Source organism: Euprymna scolopes, chromosome 42 (assembly GCF_053919585.1).
Source record: "Euprymna scolopes isolate OS-2025 chromosome 42, ASM5391958v1, whole genome shotgun sequence".
NCBI classification, from domain to species: Eukaryota; Metazoa; Mollusca; class Cephalopoda; order Sepiida; family Sepiolidae; genus Euprymna; species Euprymna scolopes.
In genome coordinates, this window is record NC_136523.1 from 549645 (window position 1) to 565619 (window position 15975).

Below are 15975 nucleotides of genomic sequence, written 5' to 3' on the forward strand. Positions count from 1 at the left end.
TGATCGTAGTGATGCGATCTTCAAGTCTTCAAGTGGTTCACCATTCCTTGGTATTAACCGGAATAGCCTGTCTGGGTGTCCTAATTTCTTTGACGGAAGGAACTCCCTATCAAAGTCATAATTCAGTAAGATTGTTCCCCATCTCTGGAGCCTGTTGCTGTATATACAGGCAACTGTTTCTTCGAGCCAAAGATAGAGATCAGCGGTTTGTGGCCCATTTAAAGTTTGAAATCTGTGAAATCTTACCGCGAAAGTGATGCTTATGGATTCTTTTTCTACCTGGTAATAATTCCTTTCTGTAGGTAGTAGGGTTCTCGACGCGTGTGCTGTCGGTTTCGTATAACAGTCGAGCATTTTATGCAGAATACACGCGGCGATTCCATATGTGTTAGCATTACTTGCGATGATAATGTCTAAATCTAGGTTGTAATGGGTCAGGAATAGCTCCGATGTGAGCACCTTTTTTAGCTTTTCGAATGCCATTTTGCATTCAGTGGCCTACTTCCAAACATAGTCCTTCCTAAGTAGTTCATTTAAAGGTGTGCGCAATGTATGCATATTAGGGATGAAGGCTTGATTGTAATTAGCTAAGCCTAAAAAAACTTTGCAGTGTTGTTATGTCGTGTGGCTCAGGCATTTTTTCTATTGCTATGGACCTTTCTGAATCGGGCCGTCCACCATCCCTATCTGTCCTAGTCGATGGAAAATTCACATTTGGTGTATTAAAATGTGAAGTACTCGTTTATCTTTCCAAACTCCTGAAAAACATGTTTTCTATGTTGCTCTATAGATTCAATTTTCATTAGAATATCGTCCAGGTATCTGATGAAAAAATCAAGGCTGCTCAACATCGTGTCGATTATCTGTTGAAAGTTGCTGGTGCAACTTTGATCCCGAAAGCTAACCTATTGAACTTAAATAGTCCTTTGTGAGTCTGATGCACAAAAGTTTTGAGTTTTTTTCCTTAACGGGAATCTGTAGGTACGCTTCGCTCATATCTATTTTTGAGAATATTTTCTCTCCATTTAGTTTTTTAAAAACTTCTTCGGTGGATAATGATGATCTTTAAGTGCTGCATTCAACCTGATCGAGAAGTCTGCGCAGACTGATATTCTTCAATTTTTTTCTTTGCATAAACGGTGGAGGCAGGCCATTCGTTGTAATCGACTGTGGTCAAAATTCCTGCTTTGACGAGTTTTTGTATATAAAGGCAAACGGTACGCTGTGGTTTTCTTTGGAGTTTTTCTTTTGTTGTAGTTTTTTTTTTAAACTGGGATGTTATTGTCTTGTAACTTGAACTTAGCCTCCATTTTTGTACCGCGGCCTAGTTTGTCCGAACGACTCGTTCAGGTCTTTATTTAGTTTTTCAGATTCGGCTGTATGACAAAAATCGTAAATGGGCGAGTCCCAGAGTTCAAACTTTTAATCCAGTCTGTCCCAAAAAGGTTATTAGTATTCTTTTAATACAAACATCTTGAGATTAAGTGTTTTTCCCTTCAACGTTATTTTAGTGGTAATCTCACCTTCAAATCTTATTCTTTATCCAGTTATTGAACGGGCAACTTTCTTGGTTCTCACCGATTGTGCACCGTGTGGTGGTTTATGATAGACAATCCAAACTACTATCAATTTGAAATCTAACATTCTTGTCCCCAATTTTTATCGTCACGTACTCCGTACATTTTTGTTCTCCACTTTAGTCTTCGTTGTTTTTATGTAGTTCCTGCGGGATCCTTTTGCTTTGCAATGTGATGCTTTGTGTCCGTTGTGTTTGCACCGATCACATTTCCGAGACCGGTATGGACAATCCTTCTGCCTGTATAGTTCTCTGCTTGACCGCTTGCTATTCGTACCTTTTTAATGTGTGCTACACCTGCCTCTTCTATATTTTTGGAGTCTTGCTTCTCCGAGATGATTTTTTGGCATTCCTCAGCCAATTATTGAAGGGTTATATTTGGTTCCTTTTCCAACATGTTTACTGCCTGGCGTCCTTGGTCGACACTAAACCTTGAATGAAAATTAGGACCTTAAAGTTGTCAGCCGTCAATGAGGATAGTCCAAAGTCGTGACAGTGCATATTTACGACTGAAACAAACATGGTGTAATCTTGATCTTTTATGGAATAAGCTGATTTTTGGACAGTACAATTCCATCAAAAATGTCACTGCCTCGTCGAAGGACAATTCGCTCGTCTCTTTAGGGATGTTGTAGTACACGAATTTATTATGTTCCGCAGCTCCAAATTTTTGTAATAAAAGACGAACCTTCATCTGTTCGCTCTATGACATACAATCAATCCTGAATACGTCACCAAATCTGCTAAAATAGGCTTCAAAGTCCACTCCTGTTCAGGACGGTAGTGAAATGTTTCTAATGCTAACCAGATCGCGGTTTGAGAAAAACAACATTCTTGTCTGACTCGTTGCTGTCTTTCTTCGCTATTACTTTAGTTAATAGTTCTAATTTTTTCTTTGACTGTGTCTGCATTTCCAGTATTTTTTCGCTGAATTGCCTTTTTTCTTCTTCTCTTTCTCTTCTTTCAGCTTCTTTTTTCTTCCTGCTTCTCTTCCTCTTTTTTCTTCTCTTTCTCCTTTTCTTCCTCTTTCTTCTTTTCTTTCTCTTTTTTCTTTTCTTTGTTTCTATAATTGCAAAGTCGAAATCTGCTGTAAACGTATCATTTAAAATAGTTGCCTTGAAAGCTCTTCCATTTTGAAAAATAAATGGAGTCACAAGACAAATCTGTGTCTAAGAAATGCTAAACAAAAACAAAAAACAAAACGCGACTTTACAGAGAATTAATATTTACAAAGAAAAAAATCACGAATATGTGTTTTTAACAGAAAAATGTTCAATTTTCCACGGAGAACAAAAGACAATTGAGAATTTATTTAAATTCTCTTGAGAAGAAAAAATTAGTCTTGGCAGCATTGAATGTGACCATCCATTTTTGTCCCCATTCCACTACAGATTGGAGGTCATTCTCTAGTGTTTCTGCCATTTCTTTAGATATGTGTTCATTTGTTTTCCTGTCGTGTCTGTTATAGAGCGTGGTGTCATCAGCATATATACCTATCTCACAGACAATTTTGTCAGGGAGGTCATTTATGAATATTAGGAATAATAGAGGTCCAAGGATAGACCCCTGAGGCACTCCCGCATTTATATCATATTGTTTAAATGTACGGCCATCGAGGACAACTTGGATTTTTCTCTTATCTAAGAAGGATTTAATTATGTTAAGTATTCTTCCAGTGATACCGTATGATCTGATTTTCCTTCGTGCCATACCCTGTCAGATATATCTAGAGCTACCGCTCTACACTCCCCTGCTTTGTCAAGTGAATGGTATATATGTTCAGAGATTACAGTGAGGATGTCTGCTGTAGAACGAATGAGATATAGAGAAGCTGTGTGTTGTGGTACCAGCTGCGTCTGTGTAATTAGAGAATCCAAGCCAGTTACTGTGGTGGACATTGAAGTCACCAAATACACGAACTTGTGCGCTAGTGTTGAGGGAAAGTGCTGTATCTATGCTATCAGAGACTTTGTTTATTAGGGTACAGTCCTGGGTCGAGAGAGAGAGCGGTAGAGAAAATAAAAGTAACTAATATTATGTTGCGTGTTAAGTATATATAAACAGCGTATGTATGTTATATATATATATATATATATATAAATCCCCGAAACAGTGTTTCATGGTAAACAACTGATGATCCCTTGAAAAATAAATTATTGGTATTATAGTAAATTTGAGAGCGAGTTGATGCAGTGATTGCAGGTGATTAAATGACTTACTGTCTAGATGGTTTTCTAACGAATGATAAAAAATATTTTTGTATAGTTTTAAAGGTTAAAAACTTCCAAGACTATATATATATATATATATATATATATATATATATATATATATATATATATATATATATATATATATATATATATATATATTATGTATAAATATATATATATATATATATGTCATATATAGGTTTGGTGGTTAAATTTTAAATTCTGAAAAAACAACATATAGACACATATATTCGATTTAAGAATTTATTGTTTGACAAAAGGAATATATAGAAGGAGTTATGTTAATTTCCTTAATCCATGGATTTTCAATAATGACTCATATCATCAGAGGAAATGAAATGCGGTTAGCAAAATGTTCAGCTGCGAATCGACGCTTATTTTGCTTTTCAGCACAATTACTGAAAATTGTTTTTGGGTGGTTGTGGATAATTATATGGAAAACATTATTGATTGATACAACCTGGGCAATCTATTATCGGAAGGAGTACAATGTCCTTTGGGGTTATAAATCCAGGTGGGCAGAAAATAGGTCCAGGGGAGAAAGTAATATTCCCATATAGTGAAAGCGTATTACTCCTTATTGATTTTTCGAAAATTATACGGGGTAGCCTTATTCGTTGTTGCGTTGAGTGTGTGTTGGTTGATGTAGTCCAAATGCTTTCCCGGTGTTGACAAAGTGTATCCGATATTGGGTGGATATATCATTCCATTGTAATTATCCCTGTGAGTAATAGAATTTGAACATTGAGTTATGTATGCAATGGACCTCGAAATTAATAGTTATGGGTAGCAAAATAGCAAAATAATCCGGGAGATGATATTCAGAATGGTGCGTTGGGCGATTTGCTTCTGGTGTGAAAGTATTACTTCAAGTAATATCTATCAGGATTTTTCATCTGAATTCTATCAGTGTCTTATCTCGCTTATATATATATATATATATATATATATATATATATATATATATATGGAAATAGTATTCCGACAAAATAGAGAAAATAAAAAGGAACAAACCGTATTATGTGTTCATCAACGTTTCGTCTTTATTTTGAGACTTCCTCTGGATGAATGAGATTAAGAAACCAAAAAATATACCAGTACAAAATATTTGAAAATGTTTCGCGTGCACAGTGTGACGCAGTTCTATTTCAGAGAAACGGAAAATTGATGTTGGAAATTCAAAAAGGAGGAGGGGGCTGGCGCTGTTAAAGAGAAGGAAATTTTAGTGACGTCATATAGTCGTTAATTTAATTTTAAAACTATAAACGCAAGTTTATATTCTTATTGGGAAAAGATATATCTGTTGAAATTCAAATATAAGTTTGTAACAGAAATGAAATGAGTGTTTTTATGTAATTTATTGATTGAAATTATGTGTTAATTATTACAGGGGGGTGTTTGAATGGTGTGGACACAGGTTAACTTTCGCACACCATTCAAACACCCCAAAATACGATGAGCTCAGATTAAATTCAGACAGTATAGACCGATAATGTGTGCAGAACGAGACATCATTAGTTTAGTCACATTGAAAGAAAAGGTTAGCTTCCTTGGGTTGTAGAAAAATTAATATAACAAGGAAGGTCAGTTGGCAAATGAAGGTCAAGGAAAATATGGGTGGAAGTGATAAGAATAGTCTTGAGAGAAACAGAGATAAATAAAACCTGGTTAAATTGGAAGTCAATTAATAGAAGCCATCAAATAGCTGTCAACATGTGAAACACAAGTTAAACCAAAGATGATGATGATGATGATGATGATGATGATATAGTTGCATGAAGTTGATGTAATAAAATAAATTGCTCTCTTTTAGCTGTGGTACGTGTCAATTTATTTAAAGGTCGACACCTGCAATTAAGACCAATTTCTGATTGATTATTTAATAAATTGGTTTTACACTTCATAATTATCTCATTCTAATTTAAGCATTATGTAATGAGATTACATGTTTATAGGCAGAGAAGTTGATGATGATGATGATGATGATGATGATGATGATGATGATGATGATGATGATGATGATGATGATAGTCGTAGTAATAATGATAGCGATAATAATGGTGATGATGATGACGTGATTAAGCTGTGACTATGAGTGTGATGGCAGAAGGGATGTTTGATGCAAAAGTGGATTGAAAAACTGTTAAGATTAGAATGTGATTAAGTTTACTTGTAACAGATCATAAAGTTGAATTGAAAAAAATAAACATTTTTCATTTTTCGTTAGAATAAAAATGCATAAAACCTTGGCAAATACTATCAGACGTTGAAAAATATCGGAGGGAATATCATCATCGATTTCCAATCATTCCTAGTGAATCCGCTTTCCAGGTGGAGCAACGCTGGAAACCCGCGATAATATTGACATATACAAGATATGAATGTAAGCGATGAAAAATCCGTTTTGTGTTTTCGAGTCTTCATTTGCGTGAAAACTTGTGAAAAAGGAAACTTTAGCAAATTCTGTATTATTTTCAGCTTAAAAAAGAATCTCATCAAAAGATATTGCCGCCATGATACACAATTAGAAAATGTAACGTCATTCCTATTTGAAAACATTACAGACAAACTGCAATGTGGGCCAATAAGTTATACGTCGCATATAATATAATAAAGCACATAGGATCGAAACGCTGAGAAATAATGGTTTTCTAGGTAATAACAACTGTTACATTTGTATTTTTTCATTGTCGCAATTAAATGGTTAAAGAATTATTACACAATGTGAAACATTTTTTGTTGAGGTAAATCTCATATCTGACTATTCTCAAAATGGTAAACTCTCACCCATGACCTTGCGTATATATATATATATATATATATATATATATATATATATATATATATATATATATATATGTATATATTAAATTTATTTATACAAACATTGATGGCTACATATGTGCATACATGTTTCTGTAATCACCCGTTATTGGGGAGATTACGTCTTCAGACCAAGAATTACCTGCAGTTTTCAAGGGTAATTCTTGGCCTGAAGACGTAATCCCCCCAACGCAGGTAATTACAGAAACATGTACGCACATATGTAGCCATCAATGTTTGTATAAATAAATTTAATATACCTGCTCTGTTCACTCATTGAGCACTCTTTGGTAGACACATGTCGTTTCATTGGATGTACTTCTAGGAAACTAAACTCTACTGGTTAAATATATCTATATCTATATATCTATCTATCTATCTAAATATCTATATATCTATATATATCTATCTATATCTATATATATATATATATATATATATATATCCAGTAACCCATAAATTCAATGCTGAACCTAAATTCTTCATCATGCTGCATAGTGATAGTTACGTTGTGCAGATGAGGAGATTATAGCTAAATAAACATTATCCCTGGTTTGGTTTTGTCTTGATTTCTTTAAACATGTAAATGGACTTATATTTATTAATTTAATCCATTATAGCTCTACATGATTAAATCCTTCCTATTGAGCTGATTTTATATATGTAGTATTTTAGATGACTGATTTTTAATTCTTATGCTCAACCCCTCTTTATAAGTGTTAGCAATATAATAAGTATCTTTTGTCGTCCTCGGGCTCTGATTTAGGACCATCATTACTATATATATATATATATATATATATATATATATATATATATATATATATATATATATATATAACTACTTCATTTATTCGCATAAATTTAATATATGAAAGTATAGATTTATGCGTAAACTTTAAGTATTTACTTCAAAAGTGCTCAATACGTAGGTAGAGCTAGTTAGTAATTTATAAAATATATATGGCGATTAAGCTACACTGAATGTTCTGCGTTTCATCCAACTATAGGATTCGTCTGACAAATCCTATAGTTGGATGAAACGCAGAATATTCAGTGTAGCTTAATCGCCATATATATTTTATAAATTACTATATATATATATATATATATATATATATATATATATATATATATAATGCCTCAATGTTACTTCAGGGATCATCAGTTGCATAACAATATAGTTTTAAAGGCAAAAAAGTTTTCAAGACGTATATATATATATATATATATATGTGTATGTGTGTGTCTTGGGAGTTTTTTCACCATTAAAACTATATTTTGAAAAAAATTAATCATTCATTGGAACATTATTTTGCCAGTAAGTCAATTAATTTTCTGCATTCGCTGAATCAATTAGCTTTGACGAATTTACAATTACAGTCCCAATGTTATTTCAGTTACATTGACGCACCAGTTCTCGTTAGATCACTGGAGTTAAGCAACGTTGAGCCTGGTCAGAACTAAAATGGGTGACCATTTGGAAATTTCAGGTGCTGTATGAGCTCTCTGCTTATCTTAACATTGTTTCGAGTCGTACTGGACTTCTTCTTGCCACTGAAAAGTAGTGCCAATTTAGGAGGTTAGAGATTGCCAACCCTTGTTTCACAATTAAAAATGCACAGCTTCATTTGAAGAGAGTATTTGTTGTCTTCCGAGACTGGACGAAAGCATCGATCAGTTGTATACCATGAAACACTGTTTCAGGGTTTTAAAAACAAAACTATATTAAATCATGGCTTCCTAGCAGTGTTGATCAATTACCACATTCCTTAAACACAAGAACAAAAATGTTCCAGACATTGGATCTAGTTTTTTGCTCCAGATTAATTAGGCTAACTTATTCTTGTTATAAAAAATGTCTTCCTTGCCTGCTTCATACTTCTTTGTCCCCCCCCCCAAGAAAAATTAGGCATAATGTATACAACGATTTCCAACCACTTGAGAGAGATTGGAAAGACAAAAACAAGTTGATAAATGGTTGCCTCACAAATTGAATGACAATCAAAAGAAACGCCGTTATGAAGTGTCCTCTTCCTTTCTTTTATGCAACAAGAATGACCCGTTTCTTGACCAAGTTGTAACTTACAATGAAAAGTGGGTTCTTTATGACAACCGACAATGCTCAGTTCAGTTGTTAGACGCCGATGAAGCTCCACGACACTTCCCGAAGTCAGAGTTGCACTAAAATAAGATCATGCTGACTGTTTGGTGGTCTGCAACCGGTCTCATCCATTAACGTTTTTTATTAATGGAGACAAAACCATTACGGCAGAGAAGTACTGTCAACAAATGAATGAAATGCATCAGAAACTTCGACAACAACACCCAATTGAATGAAATGCATCAGAAACTTCGACAACAACACCCAACATTAGTCAATTGAAAAAAACAATTCTCCTCCATGACAATACCCGACCGCACGTTGCTATACCAACCCCGCAGAAGTTGAACGAATTGGGTTACAAAACTCTGCCTCATTCGCCATACTCTCCAGACCTCTCACCTACTGACTACCACTTTCATCCATCTCGAAAACCTTTTGCCTGAGAAATGCTTCAAAAACTTTAGCGATATCAAAAACGCCTTCAGTGACTTCATCGCCACCAGAACGCAAGATTTTTACGTTACTGGCATGAATACACTTGCTTTGCATTGACAAAAATGTGTTGATTCTGATCGTGCTTATTTCTATCAATAAATTTTTCTTTGGGCCAAGATATATTCATCTGAATCTAAAAGTTTTAAATCGCAAGAACTTTCTTGTCAACTCAACCTTATATATATATATATATATATATATATATATATATATATATATATATATATATATATATATATATATATGTTCTACTATATATTGAAATGTACATTGTCGGTGAGCTTTGTACACTTGTTTAGGGTGTCTATTGTCTTTATCGAATTACTATCGTCATCCTAATTGCATCATTTTATTAGTATCATTCTTTTTCTTCTTCTTCTTCTTCTTCTTCTTCTTCTTATTATTATTATTATTATTATTATTATTATTATTATTATTACTACTACTACTACTATTGTTGTAATAGTATTATTAGCATGATTCTTATTAGTAGTAGTATAATTATCATTATGAGTAATATTATTGTTCATAATATTAGTATTAGTAGTGTTAGTAATATGCTTATGAGTATTAATGTTCGTGTTATTGTTAGTATCAGTATTGTTATTGGTAGTATTAGTATTGTTATTGGTATCATTATTGATAATAGTATTATTAGAAGTAGTATTGGAATTATAAGTGGTACTGACTCACATAGGTCATCACAGATTATACTAATAATCACAGATTACTCACTGATAATAACTCGTGGTGTTTTCCAATGTCTGAAGGGACAAATTAATATTATTTATCTTTTAATTATCATCAAATTAATATCTCATTATTATATTCCCATCTGTAAATAATATAATTTTTTTCTGAAAACTGCATCACTCGTGCAGATGTGCATTCAATTATTATGATGTGCGCCCTCCCCCTTTCCTAACTTTTTATACGTCTTTTCATTTCTCTCTCTCTCTCTCTCTCTCTCTCTCTCTCTCTCTCTCTCTCTCTCTCTCCCCTTAAATTATGACATCCGGTCCCCTACCACTTAATATGTAATTCAGCTAAAGCTAGAGAATTTAAATTAGGTGAAACTTATCTAACCTTTAACGTCTGTGACATGAACAGAGAATACAGTTATTTAAAATATTATTGACAATTTTCATAGTGTGATTTTTCTGTTTTGAATTCGTTGTCTTTTTTCTTTCTAAAAAAAAAACAACAACTAAAACTGACATGTTGAAATGGTAGCTGTTTATAGTTAACTAGCAGGATTCGTGCACCAGCGTTGCCTGGTGAAAGTATGCCTCCCACTCCACTTGTAAAAAAAAACAAAACAAATTAAACTATGGTTGTTCCTATTTACAATGCCTCCCCACGGGACAGAGTTAGACACCAGGGTCGTTTTTAACGTAGAGAAAAGGTACAAAAATAAAAATTGTCTCAGTCGTGAAGGATTTCTCCCCCACTGAAAGAGAACGAGAAATGGAAGTGCCGCATCTGAAGAACAGATACTACACTTTGATCTTGGCCAAAATGGTTGTTAGTATGAGCCACTGCCGTCATAATAATAGCGATTGCTTTTGTATATTGGTGATGATTTAAACCGATGTATTTTATATATTTTTGTATATTGAAAAGTTTAACTTCCAAATAATTACGTCTTTTTTATTGGGATTTGTTCTGAAAAAAAATACGGAATTTTATTAAAAGAAATATGTTGTGGAAATAGTTGGCAAAAAATAAACTTCCGTATTTTTTTCGGCATAATAATGAAAAAACGCAAATATTTGGGAGCTAACCTCTTAAACTTATTCCAGAGGTAACATCTTCAATATAGCCATATTCTCTATATATAATTGATAATGTTAATGTGCAAGGTTTAAAAAATGTTAAAATTGTTATTTCTCACAGCTTTTCATATTCACCTTAATTTGACGACATTTATAGGTTTCGGGTAATCTGTAAACGAATGACACATGTAAAATTGTCGCCAAACACCGCGCGCACGTGCGTTATTTTGCTGGCTGTCGGAAAGCATACCGTTATTACATAAAAACTATTTGTCGGTGACAATTTTACATGCGTATATGTCGTCAAATCGCATGGAAAATATAAAATAATTAATAAATAAATTTCTGTATTATTTAAAAAATTTTGTTTGTTTTTTAGGAGAAATCTCAATGAAAAGACGCAAATATTTAGGAGCTTAGCTTAAATATATATGAAATGCGATGTCATCAATCTACGCGTAGTGTGTTTAATGGTAAAAAAAAATCGATCGCGACGCCATGTATGATGTTAGTAAGCATTCGTTTATAAAACGAAGAACTGGATTCTGGAATTTGAGAATTTTCAGAGCTCAGCTAATTAGAATGGACGGACTTTGGCGAGAGAGTCCTTATTATTTTTGGAATCGGAAATATTATGTTACTTCTATGTATGTATGAGCTAATTACAAATAGTGTGACCACAGAATCTGCGGAACGTGTAGAATTCGTCCCGGTGACAACTGGTAGCAATATTTGAACTAAATATTTAGAGAGAAAAATTGGAATTCGTTCCTCTAAAGATATTGCAATTGTGATGGTGTTGCTCATAGAATACAATGTAGTATTTTATTATCACGTCTGAATGTGCCTAAAATGGTGTTTGAAAACTACATAAGATACTGTTTACTAGTCTACATGCATTGAATTTGTATGTGGTATCTGTTGTTGCAAACGAACGATACTTTGGTCCAGAGGGGAATTTCTGCAGTCATTTTATTATATATGGAAATGATTGAAATATCTCCATGGATGTGTCGGGGTTTTTTTGCACACACACACACACACACACACACAGAAACATAATTATCAAAGTATACTTACGCACATAGATATGAAAAGTCTTTATTAAAGTGTGTGCCTATTTCCATCCTATGGAGGCCAGGCGCGAACGCAGACCTCACAATTTTATTATACCATCCCTATTTAAGTTAAAACATACTTATCAAAGTATTCTTATGTACATCTATATCGTGTCTCGATACATCTATCATTATATGTAATCAGTTTTTTAAAATAGTCAACTATATACGAGCCTACTCGTGACCACACACACACGAACACACACACACACACACATACACACATTCAGCTTTATACTATACTAGCATTTCAGCCCGGCGTTGCCCGGGTGTTCGGGGGTGTATGTTGAGCAAAAATTTTTAAAAGTGGTAGTAGGAAGGCAGGCTCGAACTCGTACCGCAAAAGAAGAAAAGAACGGGGTAAAACCTAACGTTTATGCTGTTACGACCACCGCCAAACCGGAAGCGACATTTTTTTAAATTAAGGCTAGACAATCTAAAGGAGAGGAATACTTTCAAAGATATCGGCGAAAAAAGTGACCCCCCCTGTAGAAAAGTGCCTAATTGAAAGGGAAGATATTAATGTTTTTAGCCAATTTTTCGATATTTGTCGTATTAAAGGTCGAACTTCAAAACGATACTGATCTTGGTCAAATCCGTCGCCTCTATTGAAAGTTTAGGGCAGACATGCAAACAGACACACATACATACATTTATATATTGGTAACTAAAAATTTTCGACCCACACTGATGAAAAAGCTTGCCCTATCTCTGAATACCCTTTATGTAAAATTTCAAATATTTAGACCAGAAATTGTCTGAGTAATTTGGAAGAGACCGCAGAGGTCAATTTTTTTTTTACTTTGACCCCTATTATGACCCCTTAAAATTTATTGTTTTGGGCTCAAATCAAGTTATTAAGTTAGATGCATGTCCAAGGAATCTATGTCTAAAATTTCAAGTGCGTAGACCCAAAATTGTCAGAGGAGTTTGGTAGAGTCCTCAAAGGTGAAATCGTTGAACTTTGACCCCTTAATCGCCAAATTTCTGGCCAAAAACCGATCACACGATTTTCCCAAATCTCAGTGCCCTGTATATCGAATTTTGAGTCTGTAAACTAAAAATTGACAGAGTTATTACGTAGGGAAATGTACACAGACACACAGACAGACACGTTCACTTATTACTGGATATCAAATTATTAACGAGTTTACATTTTTTTTTTATTATTTAAGGAACGAGTGAATAAATATGGATGAAACTTTGAGAAAGTGCTTATGATACTATTCAGCTACTCCAGTCCGAAAATAAAAGTATTTAAAACAGTATTAGCGAAATACGTTGTTTCACTGTGTCAAGTTATTAACGAGTTTGAGAAAAAATACAATATACCCATAACTTGTTTATTGAAATAATGTTCAAACATTAAAATAACAAGGAAAAATCCTTAGAACACAATAACTATGTAGCAATTTCTACATAATTAGTAGGGGATATGCGATCCTTTTTTATTATGAATGCGATCCTTTTTTATTATGAATGACTTGTAATAGTCGTCCACAGAATTAGTCAAATTTTTGATTTCGTCAACAGTTATTCCTTGCGATACCTCGTGGAGAGCATTCCACAATTCATCTTTGCTTTTAAATTGGCGTCCACTTGCATAGAGGCGTCGCTTCATGATGCTCCAAAGGTTCTCAATTGGGTTCAAGTCTGGTGAATTCGCAGGCAACTCCATCTTCCGTCGCCCAGAGACCCCAGTTATTGCAAATACTCTTTGCTTTTGTTTGCTGCATGCGAGGGAACATTATCCTGCATAAAAATAATGGTTCTTCAACCATGCTTCAAAGTGCTCCTTCAGAAAAGCTATGTAAGCATTTGACCTCATTTTTACGCGTTCTGTGACTCTCCATGGACCAACTAAAGTATCTCCGATAATCCCAACCCCCAAACCATTATCCCACCACCACCGTGTTGGCGCCTTAAACGCTTATCGCTTGCCCGAGCCATCTGGGCCATCAAGAATGACAAGCACTTCATCTGTAAATAAAACTTTGGAAAAATCCGTTTTCATGTTGTCCTCTGACCATTTTTATCGGTTCTGTATGTGATGTTGCTTTAATGGAGGCTTTGTCACGGCTTCTCAGACTTTACCACTTATTTCAGAAGACGACATCGAGTACTTTTTGAGACATTCAAGTGGAATAATAAAATTGTCGCCCTAGAAACGACGACATGATTCCATTTCCCTTTGAGGAAAACCGGTTTTCTGTTTTCGTTGCAGAACATCTACTAGCTGGTCAGTTGGCCAACAGCTATAGGAATCTTCTACTATGTCTGAAAGTGATACTTTATTTTAATATCAATTTTCTAACTTTTTAATTTTTTATTTAATGCATTTCAGTAAATGTGTGCTGTCTTTTTTTTTCTTTCTAATCCGCATAGTTTCCGGTCTGATTTGTTAGTTTTAGTTGGTCCAAGGGAGGTTATTAATCTATCTTATTAATTCTTTTACCTTTTTTCTTTCTTTATTTTAGTTCAGGGGAGGTAATTCGTGATTCTTTACTTTCTATTATATTTTATAGTTTATCTTTATATATATATATCATACGTTTATATATATATATATATATATATATATATATATATATATATATATATATATATATATATATATATTATATATTATATTTTTATATGCTTGTATTTTGATTAATCAATCAGTATCCCTTATACTGTTATTTTATATTATCTTTGGTTAATATGTATCTGGTATCAGGTTCTAAGGTATCTTATATAAGCTATTTAATTTATAGGTCTTTTTATCTTTTATTTAATTATATATATATATATATATATATATATATATATATATATATATGCACACATTATATATATATATATATATATATATATATAGAGAGAGAGAGAGAGAGATAGATAGATAGATAGATAGATAGATAGATGAGATTTCATGCGTATAAAATATATTATTAGGTGATACAATATATTGTCTATATATCTTCAGTATTTATTTCAACCATTCCTGAGTAGAGTTTAGTAACAGTATGAAAATATATCAACAACAGTAAGTTACAAGGAGGCGTCCATGTTTAATTCCCGCAAGAAATCGTCAGACTTACTGTATAACTTACACATAGTGATATTCTGTGAGGTTCAAAGAAAAATATTCATGTTATGATCTTGGCTAGGCAATAACTGAAACGCTTTAGTAAAAAGAAAAAAAAGATAGTGTGAGATTCGAATGCTAGAAAACAGACATAAAATACTATAATAAACGGTTTGTCCACACGGCCACCGATCAAACAGAAATATTTTGTCTTTTTTACCGGCATAAAGTGTGTTTATGAGCCCGGCGTAAAAGGTTCAAAATAAAAATAGAAAATGAGTTAGTTTTTTTTTTTTTTTTTTTTTTTTTTTTTTAATCTGCATACAACTAAAATAGTTTGATTGTCTAAAATCAAAAAGAAACATAAATACAAAATAAAATATTTTTTAAATTAAAATTATATTAATTTTTTTTTTCTCTTAAAAATATATTTCGTACGTGGATTTGTCGTGCAAACTTTACAGGATCTCTGCGTAACGAATTTTTACAATCAATAAAAAGGTTTTGCTAAAGTTTATACTTTACATCAACTTTAGTAATGTTTGGAAAACGTTCCATCTGAATCTAGAAAAGGGACGTAAAATGTCGGAACATTTGTTGCGAAGATGCTGATTCCAAATCTGCAGTAAGTTTGATTCTTAGACCAACCGTTTAATTGTGATACCACGACAGAATTAATGCATGAGACAAATTTGCTTATAATATGTGTGTGTGCATAATATATATATATATATATATATATATATATATATATATTAGCAGGATGCCCAGTGTTGC

General features: G+C 33.3%; 1 protein-coding gene across 4 annotated transcripts in view; it reads right to left on the bottom strand.

Annotated features, from left to right (window-relative positions):
• Positions 1-15975, bottom strand: part of LOC145266903 (uncharacterized) — a 216837-nt gene that overhangs the window by 145222 nt on the left and 55640 nt on the right. The gene's annotated exons all lie outside the window — the stretch shown is intronic.